At 34.3% G+C, this 16,008-nt stretch overlaps 1 protein-coding gene across 11 annotated transcripts in view; it reads right to left on the bottom strand.

Moving 5' to 3' along the window:
- Positions 1–16,008, bottom strand: part of LOC129745910 (uncharacterized protein CG3556) — a 154,996-nt gene that overhangs the window by 102,180 nt on the left and 36,808 nt on the right. For all 11 annotated transcript variants that reach the window (XM_055739294.1, XM_055739295.1, XM_055739293.1 and 8 more), the window contains exon 3: positions 10,162–10,191. The gene's annotated coding sequence lies outside the window, so the exon portion shown is untranslated. The remainder of the gene's footprint in view (positions 1–10,161; positions 10,192–16,008) is intronic.

Below are 16,008 nucleotides of genomic sequence, written 5' to 3' on the forward strand. Positions count from 1 at the left end.
TGATGACTGCTGAAAACGAAATTGAATTTCAGAGTGCTGAACCACATTCTTCATCAAACATAAATTCAAACTCCGATGACAGGATGGAGATCGATGTTCATCAGATAATCGAAAACCCAATTCATGAAGAGGCGAATAAAGATCTTAAGAGTGTGGAAAATGACCGTAACTATTTTTTTAAATTTTGTATTTCACAGTTTAACAATTCTGATTTTCAGGAGGTCATTCTAACAAAAATGAATCCGTAAACAGGTTTAAAGCTCTGTATTTTGCCGAGAAAGAACGATGTAATAAAGCTCTTCGGAATGTTGAAAAACTTAGGAAATCACTTCAAAGCGAACGACGAAAAAGTAAATGGCGCCTTGTTTCAATGGTTTCAAAACAAAACCATATAAATAATTTGAAAATTAAATTAAAACACCTCAAAACCGCTAAAATTAACGATTTTAATCTCCTTAAAAAGCTGAAATCTAACAAGGTGCTGTTTGACTCGCTTTCAAATAGTTTAAAAAAACCTCAGGCAAGACGATATCGTAACGAAACACGCAAGTTTGCCCTCGGGACCTATTTAGCAGGACCCTCAGCATACCGATTCGTCAAACAGACAGAAATTCTTCCACTTCCGCATAAAATGACAATCGGAAGATGGAATGAATCCATTCGCACGGAGCCAGGAATAAATGAAGCTCTTCTGAACAGGTTACAGGAAAAAACGCGAGTTTTGAACGATAAAGAACGAGTTGTGGCAATGTGCATTGACGGCATGTCAATAAAACCACAATTGTCATATAAAGCGAAAAGTGACATCTTTATAGGATTTCCAACAGATGGAACAACGACAAGATGTGAAAAAAATAATCCTCGAAAACTAGCAAATGAAGCTGTGGCAATAGTGATCACCGGACTATCGGATATTAACCAAACTTGTTGGAACAATATGACGGAATCAGAAAATAATAAGAAAAGAAAGCGCTTTAAGATGGTAAGTAATGAATCCTTGATGTTGATTAGATCATAAAACCAATTATAATTTCCAGGCCATTGGTTATGCTTTAGCAAAAAATACCATGGGAAGTACCGCACAATTGCGATTCATTAAGAAGACAGCTGAAGAGCTTCGTTCGCGAAATTTATTCCCTTTGTCCCTAACGATGGATCAATGCGCGACTAACATAAAAATGTTCAAAGAAGCTGGCGGAACATGGGATGAGCCAATTATTAAAATCGGAAATGATCATATGGCAGTTTTTTTCGACAATCCTCATTTAATTAAAAATGCCAGGAACATGTTGACTAAACACAATGCTGTTTTCAACAAAAATATAGCCTCATTCAAGGACGTGGCTCTTTTGTATAAAGTAGATCATAAAACCGAGCCACGGTTGGTCCCCAAGTTAAGTGAGAGTTGCATCACTTTGCCACCATTCACTACAATGAATGTGGCTTTAGCTACTAGAACGTTGAGCAATTCAGTGGCCCGAGGAATAGAGTACTATTCCCAAATTGGAATAATGCCACCATCAGCTTTAAGAACTGTTCCGTATATTGAGTTTTTTGATACCCTTTTTGATGTATTTAATTCGAAAAGCATCCACAGTACAAAAGTAAATTAAAATGAATGAGGATTTTTTGTTTCAATGTTATTTTCATAATTCTATTTAAGCCTTTTAGGAGTGCAATCACGGATCAATCGTGTCAATGGTCGTTTTTGAAGAAAGCTATGAAAATATTAAATAAACTTTATTTCACAAAGAGTTCATGCATAGATATTAAAAAAGTAAGTTTATCTCGAAATAATTACTAAATTTAAATCTAACAGAACTTTTTTTTTCATCTAGGCACCTGCTGAAGCTACAAAACTTCTGTCTCATCAAAGAAAACCCAATTTCATAAACGGTTTTATTTGCAACATCCATGCGCTCAGATGGTTGTGGAAGGAATTGAAAAACAACTATAATTTTGACAACCTCTGTACAAATTCCTTGTGCCAAGATGCTGTAGAGAACCTTTTTTCCGATATACGAAGACGGTGTGGGAGAAATGACGCCCCTAATGCCTATCATTTTGGGAATGCATTTAGGTTGTCTGCATTATCTGCCAACGAAAAACTAAGTACAGGATCAAACTGTGAGCGAGATAACTCCGAGCCATTAATTCAAGAACATGTAGAAACCGAATCAAGTTTACTACAGATGCCTGTTCAGTGTGCTAATAATCGAGAAACGCTAAATTTAAATCAAAATTACTCGATAAGGGAGCTTAATGGCCTGATGTATATTGCTGGCGCTGCAAGTCGCAACTTACGTCATGCACGATGTTTCGAAGCGCTATGCTGTGATGGAGAAGAAGCAATTCAAAACGCCAATTTCAAATTCATCTTTTTAAAAAAAGCAACATTCAAGCCTAGTTCCAAATTATTTGATATTGCATTGAAAGCATTCTCTGCATACAAACAGAAATTCAGAACATTTCTGTATAAAAACCGGAGAAATGTCAAACTTCGTTTAAAAGCATTAATTGCTCATGATACTTATTCAGAAGCGATCTGCAAAAGTTGTTTTAATAGAGTTTTAGATAGAATTTTTAATACTCTTATAAAATGCTTCATAAAAAAAATTAATGCTTCATCGATTGTCACCAGACGATGCATTACCAAAAGAAACGGTAAAGCACGAAGGATGAATTTGAAGGAGAAGACTAATAAGTTATAATACATTTTAAATTGTTATGTTTTTTTTTGTTTGTTTGTTTTTCCATAATTTTTTTTGTGAAACAATAAATCCAAAAGGCTAAAATACAAAAGGATAATTCAATTCCGGAATTCCTCTTCTCCACGATACCCCTACCTAATTATCATGCCTTTAACACAATCTTTTGCTCAAAATCCGACGATCACAGATCCATTATTTTTAATTTAAGAAATATTTGTTAATTTGTTTCGGATTTTAACACTATCGTGTTATTTATCCCTTTGAAATCTAAGAAATCATCATCAGTTTAGGCCAGTTTTCAAAAAAATGATTTCGAAATGCTCGCCCGCAAAAGCAACCTGATCGATTTTGTTAGCTTCAAGCACCAAAGCTTACTAGTACGGGAATGATCAGCTAGGTGTCGCCCTGAGATCTGGGGGATACGATTTCTCTTCCGATTTGCTCAGTAAGTTATATCAGCTTATCAGTGATATCAATTCTGCCTCACTGTGTACCTGTCTTTTGCAATTCGCTCCTTTGGATTCGTGAAAACCATAGTTACAAGTTCGTGATATAGTTAGCGAGTTTTAGGAGCAACAGGGTTTTTAGTCTGGCAAAAGGGAGAGGGAAAGGAGGGAAGAAAGCATAGCAGACAACCAAACGGATCCTCCTGAGGTCCTCCGGTACATTTTGTCTGACACTAGAAGGAAAGAAAAAAAAAATGAAAGTGCTTTTTCCAGAGAAAGAGCCTCTCGAGCCGACACTCTTTCCGGACGGTATAAATGTACGTTATCATTATACATTATGGAGCCGGGTGGTCTAAAGTGGAGTATAGACAACACGAAAAAATAAAAAGAAGAAAAAAAATCGAGTGTTAGAGCTCAAGAGCCTAACGTTTCCCCGGCTGACAGTGAAACTCCCCTTGTGTAGAATGTGTTATGTGAACATAATTTAATTTATACCGCTTTTAAAAGGTTCGCCTGCTCTCACAACTTTCTATCGAATTGAATGTTGCAATGGAACCATTTTATCAAACCACCTCCTCCGGAATAAGGATTGGAAAGTGTAGGTGGAAATCGTTTTTCCAGCTGGCTACTCTCCAAGCAAATGGCATTCGAAAGTTATACATTCTGGCGGAATTGGATCGATTCACGATTGATTCCGGATAATGGTGTGTTTCTTGTACGCTCAGAGAATATCGTTAGCGTATATCCGTTTTCCTTACATTTTAAGTCTGTTACATCAGATAAAAAGTGGTGATACGCAAATCGAAGAACGTTTTACAGAAACAAATAAATATTGTATTTTTTTTTAGCATTTTTAAGGATTCACAACTAATAAAATGGATGATCAAAGGAACATTGATAAGTTTTTAAGGATCATAAACAACTACATCTTTATAAACTTATAAAATCTCACTCAATATTGTTTCCTACGTTCAAGGCTTATAAATCAAGCTATCAATAGGCAATTTATTCCTATCACTTTTCCTTGCTGTAAAACTTGCGACCGTAAACTGGAGGAAGCTTGATTTCTTTTCTATTATTTTTTTTTTATTTTATTAAAGAGGTTGCTTTTTCGTAACGCTTTAATCCTCCACTGAAGGGATAAGCAACTCGCAGCCCTCAAGACACGTTTGTACGGCTCGCGAAACTTATCTTAAATTAAATTTATTTCGCGATTTTTTTTTTCTACGATAGATTGTTAATTATCATAAAATAGCAGTCTCTACTAAACCAAAACAATGATATAACAATAACTTGATATGCATATCACTTGTTTGCAGTGGAATTTGTCCCATAATCATCCAGATTGCTGACATTTTTGTCGGATTTAAGCTTTTTGTTGAGTTCCTTTGAAGGCATAGATGCAATATTTATTATTTATTGGAAAAACGTAGTATAGGAGTTAGTTAAGTCTTTATTTTTCGTTTCAAGCAAAGTTTAAATTATATGATGGAGTGAAATATTTTTGTTCTTGATTAATAACAGAAATAAGGAAAGTTTTATTATAAAGACTGGGTTAACGATTATAGATTTCTAACTCATGACTCAGAGAAATTCTGATTTCTCGACAAAAAGAATATCTATATGTAATTCTGTGAATCAGCCCATAAAGTTTGTAACGATTACACAGGGGAACAGCATTTTTGGTGCCTATATTTTAAAATATGATATTGGAATTTTATTTATCGCCGCGCTTTGATGTGGTTTAAATCATCGACGTTTTTCGGCGGATTTTAGAATCAAAAACGTTATTACCAGTTGTCCAGACGTTTCGAGCTACTATGGCTTTCGCTCCTCTTCAGTGGACACTAAAATTATATTTTAAATAATGATTTTTTTTTTATCTAAATTAACAATATTTAAAATCTTACAAACTACTGGCCTTCGTCTATACTAGTTTGATTCGGGACATTTTGTTTTGATTTTCGTTTACATTTGTATGTTAGTGTTTGTGACAATTTTTTAATTACAGAGTCATAAGCTGTCTTAAAATTACAGGAGTCTATCTGCCTATTGACTACATTGTTGTCACCTCTAATCTTAAGGTAAAAATTTCAGCTGTGATTCTTGCATTATAGCCTGTAACTTTCTCTAAAATATTTGTATTGTCGAAGTCGAAAAGGTGACCAGTTTCCAAACTGTGTTGTAATAGTCCAGTGCTTATTTGTTTTGTAGATACATTTGTTTTATGTTGTTTTAATCTTTTTTCCAAGAACTGACTAGTTTCGCGTATGTATGATTTGTTACATTTTCCACAATTAATTTCATACACGACGTTGGTATTTTTGTTTTTGGGAATTTTGTCCTTAGTTTTTGTGAGGATCAGATTTTTAATTTTATCTAAAGGCTGGAAGGCGACATTAATGTCAAATTGCCATAAGTACCTTGAAAGATTTTCCCCCAATCCTGAACAATGCGGGATTGTTACAAATTTGCTTGAATTTCTATTGGTTGTACTCAAAGTATCGTAAATTTTATGATTTCGATCTTTAACAATACTCGTAACAAAATATTGTGGATAGTTGTTTAGGTTCAAAATGTTTCTAACTGTATTAAGTGTTCTTTCCCTAAATTTTGCGTGTGATAACCTTATTGCCCTGTCTACTAAAGCTATAACAGTATTCTTTTTGTGCGAATATGGACTTAACGAATTAAAGTCTAGATAGCGGCCTTTTTCGTCTTTTGGGAACCATTACAATTATGCGCCGGGAAGGAAATGGCATCACAACGGAATGGTTCCCAAAAGACGAAAAAGGCCGCTATCTAGAATTTAATTCGTTAAGTCCACGCCAACGTCGTGTATGAAATTAATTGTGGTTAAATGTTACAAATCATACATAGGCGAAACCAAGGTTATTATGTACTATGTACCCCCCTTGGGCGAAACTAGTCAGTTCTTGGAAAAAAGATTAAAACAACATAAAACAAATGTATCTACAAAACAAATAAGCACTGGACTAGCACAACACAGTTTCTAAACTGGTCACCTTTTCGACTTCGACAATACAAATATTTTAGAGAAAGTTACAGGCTATAATGCAAGAATCACAGCTGAAACTTTTTACATTAAGATTAGAGGTGACAACAATGTAGTCAATAGGCAGATAGACTAGATATAAAAATTATATAATTTATTTTTTAAATCGTTATATTTCATCTACTTATGCTTGTTAGTTTATTAGAAATCAAAAATCGATTTTACTCCAAAACTTATCAATTTTCAAATTTCCACATGCCATATCAAAAAAACTAAAAGAGATTGACAAAATCTGACAAATGATTTGAATTCAACACGCTCAAATCTTCCATCCACTTTAAATCATTGAACTTGAAATGCAAAATCAACATTCACTATGGACAGAACCGATGCTCTCTCTCTTGAAACATCAATTACGGCGCTGGCCACGTCCTAGTAGTCAATAGATAGAAATGAAAATAAGAGAAAGGGGTGATAGAAAATATATTAAAGCTTTAGGACGGAGATTATCTCTGCATCCTAGCAAAACATTTTTTTGTGGATAGGGGAAAAGGATATTATTAGGATACACTTTTGACTAGTGCTTTGCGATCTGGAATAAAAATCCTATTTCCTATGCTCCTCTCATTTCCTTCCATTTTACTGACGATTTAACAAGTTCGTTTGAGTACATTACAAAAAAACTTAAACATTTTTCAATAATGATATTAATTTGGTCACATCTCATTTCTATGTCATTTAATGCATTTATATTTTTTATGTAGTCAAATTTTGAAAACATATTTTGTAACTTCAATCAAGAATATGTGTTGTTGAAATAAATTTTTTAATATTGGACAATTCAAATATTACTGAAATTCTTAGTTATAAATCATAAATTTGGAAATAGTTCTGAGGTGAAGTTTTTTTTAACTTTTTAAAACTACATCAGAAATCATGAAAGTTTTCCGTTGCAGATACTTAAATTTATCTTTTGCTCAAATTGAAATTATTTTTAACTGTTGCAGTGAGAGACTTCTTTCATAAAAAGAGAGCTGAATTGGTGAATATTATTACATAAATTATCAAGTGAATTTAATTTCACTTAGGACTAACTTTGAATAGCAAATTAAAATACGAAAAAAATTTTATATTTTTTATAAATGCATCCCTGTATAATTATTTGTATTAAAAAATAACTTCCATTTTTTCAACAGGAGTGTCCAAAACAAAACCATTGTAAATACGACACAACCCGAACGATTTCTAAAAGAATTTCATCAGATTTAAAAAAAAATCTGACAAACATATGATATAAATGAGTAAAGCTATGATCATTTAGTATCCGGACACTTTATTTCGGTGATAGCCACAATACTAGAGATTGGTTATGCAAAACTTTAGCAGCGTTGGGCTGGCTATGAAAAGAACTATTTTGTCAGTTTTTGCCAGATTTTTAAGTTAACGTGTGTTTGAGATATTTACGATTCAAAAAGACATAATAAAAATAATTTTGCACAAATTTGCGTGTTTGTGCCTCGAAAATTCTTCATTGTCGACTTGAAAACTCATGAACTGTCTATTTTTTTTTAATTTTTTTTTTGACCAAATGGTTAAGAAGTATAAGGATACCCTAGGATCAACACGAAGTTCAAACCAAGCATCAGAGTGGAATCCTTGATCTTAAATATGGTAAAAAAGACTATGGTTATTGGGGATAACTGAATGCACACCCCTTAAATAATGCAATTAATCCATTTCCGGCAGGCAAAAAGTGATGCCTGACTAGTAGACACCATGTAAATAACTAATAGTGAGCAGTTCCATAGATCGCAATCTGTGCAACCGATTTTTACGCAATGTGACAGATGTGTTCTGATGGACAAAGAAATACAGTAGTTTCTCGATTTTATCACTATTCGATTTTATCAATACTCGCCAAATTCACGCTCGATTTTATCACGGTTATTGTTTCGATTTTATCACGGTTTTTAAGAAATCATTCAGAAACCATTACCAAGTCCTTAATTTTCATTCAAAAGCATAGAGCGTCTTTGTTTATGATGTTTTTATGGTTTATGTTATAGTATATAGGTATCCAATAATATGAAAATACCATTGAACTGCTTATTTTATCTGTATAGTGTTTAAAATCGTCATTTGGATTTTAAAAACGCTTGTAATAATCGACACAAGTATTTTAACGTCACGCTGATGCTAGTTTTGTTACTTGGGTTGGTTAGTCGCTTTGAAAAATTTAACTTTTTTGGTTATGCGAATCATATAAAAATGTAGGTGAATTTAAGCGTTTTTGAAAATAGATAAGTGTCTTTGATTTCTTTGTTGAACTTGTTTATTTTAAAGGCGTGCGTAATCCTTATTTTGGATAGCCAAAACCGGATTTAAGAGATCAAGTTCTTCGAGATGCCTACTCATGAAAAGGCTCCAACCAGATCCCAATTGCTTCTTCCAGGTGAGTTTGTGTGAAATATGATGATTTTGCAAAGGTTTTGCTTCTGTGGTAAAAATAATAGATCAATACATGACTAAAAAAGTGCGCAAAGATAAAAAAAGATATTTTATGAAACAGTAAGAGTATTTCTTGAAATTATTAATAATTTTTTTTTATATTTTTACATTAAATGTCATATTAACACCTTCATTTACTCCATAGAATGTTTTTCGATCAAATGAATAGTTTTTAAAATACACACGTTTGTAACGGATTCTAAATGATCATAGCCTTAGAAGATTAATAGTATTAACAATCTCTCGCAGATTCGAATGGAGGTCACATAAAGCTTATTTTCCTAACTTCAAGTGCACAAGCATTGATTTAACTTGATGCTTCCAGAATTCCTCCGCAGAATATGCAAAAAAAGGTTTTCAATTCTGTTTCATTTCGATTTCAGTTTAGGTCTATTTTCAAAAGAGATAATAATAAATTTTACCGAATGATATACGGCAGTAATATCTTGATAGACAACTGTCCAAGGACTGAAAATGATTTTTCATATCGTTGAATATTTTGAATACAACGATGCACATTAAAAATAATGAGTTCATGGTAGGTTTTAACTAATAAAATATATTCGAATAAGATACACACATATTTTAAGTTCCAATAGTAAAAGTTTCAGCTAAATTAAGATATTTTAGTAAATTGAAATCCCGTTATCAAAATAACAGAATATTTCAGGAAAGTTCAGTATGTGACATCGAAAAAACATGCAGAGAATACTTAGCTTTTATCCTTTTTAGAGATCCGGTATTGGTTAACTTCGGTTCATCTGGAGGTCTGATCTGTGCCAAAAGGAACAGCCGACAGAATTTCGGGAAGAGTCAAAATTTGCATGGTTTGGAGCTTGGGCATCAGGTTGAACCACTCTTGATTCGAACTTTCATTTTTTACTATTTCGAATTTTTTCGCTTTTAAATTTGGCAGGAACAAAAACTTTCCACTTCCTATTTATTCAACAAGCAAAACAACGCCTACTCTTCTAAACCTTCGATTTTTTTCAAAATTTTGCTCTTTTAAATTTGGATCAAATAATGATGTGTTATTTTGAAGACAATAAAAAGTCGCATTATTCAACAGTTTTCTACACGCTGAGTTGAAATTAGATTTCAAGATTTTTTTTAGCTTTCATTTTTGAAAAAAAATCAAAGGGTTGATGGAAAATTTTACTTTTGAAATATGTTCACAGAAAAAAGTGTGATACCGTTAAATTTTGAGAACGAGGAGGACAGTTCAAATCACCATTCCTTGAGCCGATGATTTTAACGGTAAGCTTTAGCGGGTTTTTGGTCTACTAAAGTAGGTTATTTTTCTAATCAGGAAAAATCACCATACATAGTTTGAAATATGTAAATGCGTTTGGTATTATTAACTCAAAATCGCTTCACTTTGGCTCTGTGAGCCTCATATCAACATTTTAAACATTTTTATGTACGATTGGTTTTTCTGATTGATACTACAGTTTTAGATTTAATATTTTAAAATTCTTACCGTCTAGGTGGTATAATTATGTAGAACAGGCTGAAAAGAAAAACAAAAAATGTCATTAATATTCAACAAAAACAAAAATCTGGAAAATTTTAAACGCTATCAATACCATGCAAAAACCCTTCTCCCACAACATCGCCAGAAAGGTTCTCTTTGCTGCTATAAATCATTCCTGATTTATGAAAACGCGTTAAGCAAACGAAAGCTGTTGCCTTTTTTCCTACCCCATTCTTAAGGGTGTTCCCCTTGTTATTTTCTTGCAACTCCAAGGCAGCGCAGTATGTTTTCTTTCGGAATTGCGGATTCCAGTCTACGACAGAGAAAACAAACAGAAGGGGCTGTTTGTTTTAAAAATAATGTTCTCATCTTTTCTAAATCATCCCGCACCAAAAAAGAGCCGACACTGAAAAGGCATCATACTTTGTAAAATATGCATCGAGCATATTTCTCGTTTGAAGGTTCGGCTCCTCGAACGAATTTCAGCGCGCCTTCATCGGCAGGATTCGCAGACTTGGTTGGAGTTGCATACTTCCATCATACTCTTCCATCTGTTACACTGGAAAATGTGCAAGTTTTTACGGTTTTGAAAATTCTTGGACTAGACAGCACAGCTGAACTTTTAATTTCAGCCTTCATCACACAATTGCTCTAGTTTTTCAAAGATGTTATCATTTTAAATGATATTGTTAGTTACTAACGACTCGGATCGCCGAGTTTGTTGATGGTGCCCTGTCATTATTGAAATAAAAAAATATCAAACCGATAAGTAAAAAGGAACTTACTAGGTACTCATATCATACAATGATATTTTCAAGACAAACCAAAATTATCTGATAGTCAGATAGTAAGCCAGTCTTATCAGCTTCCTGTATCAGATAAGAAGCACAGCTTCCAACCATCCCTAATTTTTACGTCTTAATTTTCTTTAGCATTAAACTTTAACGTATCTTCAGTACAGTATCGTTACTCTGTTAGCACTTCTTCTTCCGGCTCCCTCCGGAACCCTCCAACGACCCATTTTACGATTTGACCGTCTCGGTCATAAAAAAAGATTCCAAATTGTTTTGCTGTTGTGGGAATGTGCAAAAAACTGACCGGAAACGGCGGCCACCCAGCACGGTTGAAAACCGCTTTATTATGGAGGTGAGCTGCGATGCGGCACCTACAATATGGGAGCTATGAAAAGGATACTTGTTTTCCCTCTCTATCTACTCAAGCACCTAAACTGATTTTAAAGTTTCATTTTTTCCTACTTAGCACAAAGTAAAGCTCAAGAGAAAACAAAACATAAAGGATGTAACGGGTTCCAGATTGCCAGTGTTAGTGGGCGTTATTATGAATGAATTTTTGTTTGAAGCTGTTTTACGCTCATCGGATCAGGATGGGTGGCTAATTATTTAAGATTCTCCATTTAATGCGGTTTCTTTTTTTTTTATAAATTTGAAGTTTGAAGTTCGTAAGGTTGAAAGACTTCTACATTAACTAAAATAAGCATTAAAAAGTATCATTCGAAAACTGGGGATAAAATTGAACAACTTACAACATGGAATTTTACAACATAATCCTCAATAACATAGATTTTGTGATTAATTTTTGATATTTAAAAAATATGGAAATTTCCAAAAGTAAGCTTTACAGGACAAATAGCAATGAACCCTATCAAAAAGGTGCAATGAATATAAAACAATCAAATTCATATACATCCTATTAATAGAAGCCTTTCTCAATACACTTGTCAAATTGAGATATTTACTGGAAAATTCAAGAAGAGTTTCCACTGAAATTTGAATATTTTTGGGTATGTAGATTCGAATTTAAAAGGTTAAATATTTAAAATTCAGCTCAAGAGTTAGATTGAGTTAGGCTGCGGTTCGTACTTTGAAAAATTCAATAGATATTGATTATGATATAACCGAAGTTCGTTTAAAAAATATTCTTTTTAATGTCAAAAACTTGTGAACGTTACTTATTTCAACAATTTCATTCTGCATATATTTTTTTAAATTTTAAATATCTACCTATCATTTTTTAAGGAGAACGATAAACTTGAAAACTTTGGAAAAAGGGCGGTAATTTTGTTTATACTTAAGACCATAAAATTGACTTAATGTCCATTGTAGCCACGTAATTTGACATTTATGGGATGAATCAACAGGGGATGTTTTAAATCCCTAAAAATATTAACGTACATAACATAATTCGGGAGGAATTTTGTTTTTAAAAACGACTTTTTTTTAATTTCAAAATGTATGTATGTATGTATGTATTGGTCCCCCATCGGTAGCAAGGTCCAACCTACATATGTCTGTCTGGCTTGGCCTTCAAATTGCTTCTCAGGCTTCCACGGCCGATGGTTCGTCGAGGGAAGTCATCCAACCTTCAGAGAACTACAATGGTTGGCAATCCACTCCGCTTGCAATAGTCTCTTCAGATTAACCCCTGATGCATTCCCTCTGAAATCTATATATATAAAAAGCAATTTCTGTGGGTTTGTTTGTTTGTTTATTTGATTGTTTGTTTGTCCTCTATAGGCTCAGCCATCTTAAGAGCTAGAGAGCTGAAATTTGGCATGGATACTCATTAGGACCAGGAATGATGAAAAATGTTTTCAGATTTTCGTCCATACAAGACAAATATTGTTTTCGCGATATTGACGTTATTTTTCGTCGGATTGTTGCAAAAATTTGCACAAAGGGGTTTTGAAAGATGGACAATTGATTCCAGGTATTGATTTTTGTGTCAGGGGTCGGCAAAAGGGGTCGTTTATATGAACTGTTCAGTGTTTTTACTATATTGACGTTATTATGCATTGGATTGATATGAAAATTTGCACATGAGTGTTTTGAGAAATGAGCAAGCGATTCCAGGTATTAAATTCAGGGTCAGGGATCGGCCAAAGGGGTCGTCCATATGAAATCTTTAATGTTTTTACGATAATGGCATTATTATCCATTGGATTACGATAAAAATTTGCAGACAGGGGTTTTAAAGAACGAACAATCGATTCCAGTTATAAAATTTTGTAGAAGGGGTTGGCAAAAGGGGTCGTCCGTATCAACTATTCAATGTTTTTGCGATATTGGCGTTATTATAGTTTTGATTTTGATGAAAATATGCACAAGAGTATTTTGAGAAACGATCAATCGATTCCAGGTTTCAAATTCAGGGTCAAGGGTCGGCCAAAAGGTCGTCCATATTACCACTGTTTTGCGATATTAATGCTTAAATACATTGGATTAAGATGGAAACTTGGTACGTGAGAGTTTCAAGGATCGAGTAATTGATTTCAGGAGTCGAATTTTAATTCAGAGGTCTGCGAAAGGGATCGTCCATATAAACTGTTCAATGTTTTTTGGATTGGATTTGAGATGAAAATTTGCACATAGAAGTTTTGAGGGACGCTCAATTGTTTCAGGTTTCGAATCTCGAGTCAGGGGTCGGCAAAAATGGTCGTCCATATTATCTGTTCACTGTTTTTGCAATATTGGAGGTTATTCTGCGAGTCGAGTGACGTGACTCACAAAATTTCTCTTCTTTATCCTGACTTCAGGAAATGTTTCAGAGAAGAAACGTTAGTATGAATGAGCTCCGAAAATCAATCACAAGACATTTGAGCTGAAACTTCTAGCCTAGAGTGGTTTCTGAAGTCGGCTCAACGATGTGGAATGTTGCAAATCAGGTCAAGTGACTCTTAGACTAAGCTCCATTGCCTTGATTATACTTCGGATTATAATGAAAATTTGCACATGGGAGCTTTACAGCACATGTAATTGATTTCACGTGTCAAATTTGACTGACAAATGACAAAGAAACAGTAAAAGGGCGTCCATAAAAATTTCGAATTTTTTTCAATAACTACGTTGTTAGGCATTCTATCTAGGCAAAAATTAAAATACGAGAGTTTTGCAGGACGAGGAATCGTTTCCTGATAACAAACTTTCTATTAGATGACAGAAAAAAGGGTCGTCAACATTTACTGCTTAATGTTTTTGTTATAATTGTTTTATTATGCATGAGATGCATGAGATCCAGATAAAAATTCATTCACGGATGTTTTACAAAAGGGACAATTGATTTTTGAATTAAAATTTGGCATCAGATGACAGAAAAGGGGTCGCTCATATTACCATTACAATATTTCAGACATAATTTCGTTGTTATGCATCCGAAAAAGACAGAATTTCGTACACGGGTGTTCTTTTCGGCGGTCATTAAATTCCCTATTTTAAATTTCCGTTTGGTAGACAAGCAAATAGGTCGCTTGCATATTCTGATTAGTATTTTAATCAATTTTTTTGTTTGTAAAAATGCGTCCCAATTACCAACCAAATACAAAATCATCAACTTTAAAGTTAAAAGCGAAACGAAGTTTGTACGGGATCAGCTAGTATTTATTATGAATAGTTATTAATAATGAATGGAACACATCTTACCTGTCGGCAACTTATGGGATTCGAACCCTAAAGTTTTCTTGCCGATACCGGGAATCGAACCCAGTACGCCTGGGTTACCAGACTCGCGCCAGCCTATCCGCTAGACCACCTCAGCGCTTCAACTTTTTTTTAAATTTCAAAATATACATTAATTTTTGTTTAATCTTTGTTAACGATTTTAATCCTGCTGCTGTGATTAAGTGAAAACTTTAAACTTCAAGTAATTTTCTTTCGCTTTAGAATTTATTACGCGTGGAGAGCTTGAAAACGAAATTTGTAAGTTACTTTTTCAATCGAAAATCCTCTGTGTGCATTGCATTGTTTTACCACCAGATCATGTAAGACCGAAGAAGGCCAAGATGGTTGAGCTGCAAGTAATGGATCATCCTGGATAATGCTAGAAAAATACTGGACATACTGTACAGGAGAACCCCAAATATAGGCAACACTAATGCGAATCACGTACACCGAAAGCAGAAAGCGAATAAAGTGTACGGATGATTCCTCACAGCTGATACCTTACTGCACGAAATTCCAATTGTCTGCAAACATCTCAATAAGTACCACCACAAACATCCTGCCTTGCCGAAATGGCAATGGCAAAGACCGAAAGGAGAGTTCCAAATTTGCAAAGCGTGACTAACTCGGTTTCTGTCGTATAAATGCATAAATTCACCAGCAGCAGCAGGAGGACGGCATTTCACGAGTCAACGAACGGATGAAACATAAAATATAGTCTAACTTTTCACTTAATTCCCGACAAATACACTTCTACATTTCTCTTTGCTGTCTTCCCCCTTTTTGAACTGTGTCGACCCGTGTAGCTGCATAGCACCCAACAGTCGGCGGTAGCTAGCTATAACTATTACTTATAGACATCGGTCGCCGCCGTTTGACGTCGAGTAGGGCGCCATAGTTTTTTCGCGGGTGGTGACGCTAGCTCATGTTCTTCTGAGGGCCACGCGGTTCCTTTCCAGCTCTGGGGGGAATATTTACTTTATGATAGTTCCGTCCGTGCGAATTAAATCCATGAAATATTGAGCGTTTTAAACCATTATTGCATTGCTATCTGGATGATAAAAATAAAACTGTTTCGAGATAGAAAAAGAACACAATGGGAGTTCTAAAAAACTGTTGTTCTCAACTATACGGAAAATCTATATATATAAAAATGAATTTCTGTCTGTCTGTCTGTCTGTCTGTCTGTCTGTCTGTTCCCTATAGACTCAGAAACTACTTAACCGATTTGCGTGAAACTTGGCAGGTGGAGGTATTGGAGATCGGGGAAGGTTCCTATTATGGTTTGATGCCCCTTCCCCTAACAGGAAGGGGGGGAGGGGCCTCCTAAAAAATTGACAATTTTTTGCATAACTCGAGAACCAATCAAGCAAATGGTATCAAATTTGACATGGTGTGG

The sequence above is a fragment of the Uranotaenia lowii genome, chromosome 2 (genome assembly GCF_029784155.1).
Source record: "Uranotaenia lowii strain MFRU-FL chromosome 2, ASM2978415v1, whole genome shotgun sequence".
NCBI lineage: Eukaryota > Metazoa > Arthropoda > Insecta > Diptera > Culicidae > Uranotaenia > Uranotaenia lowii.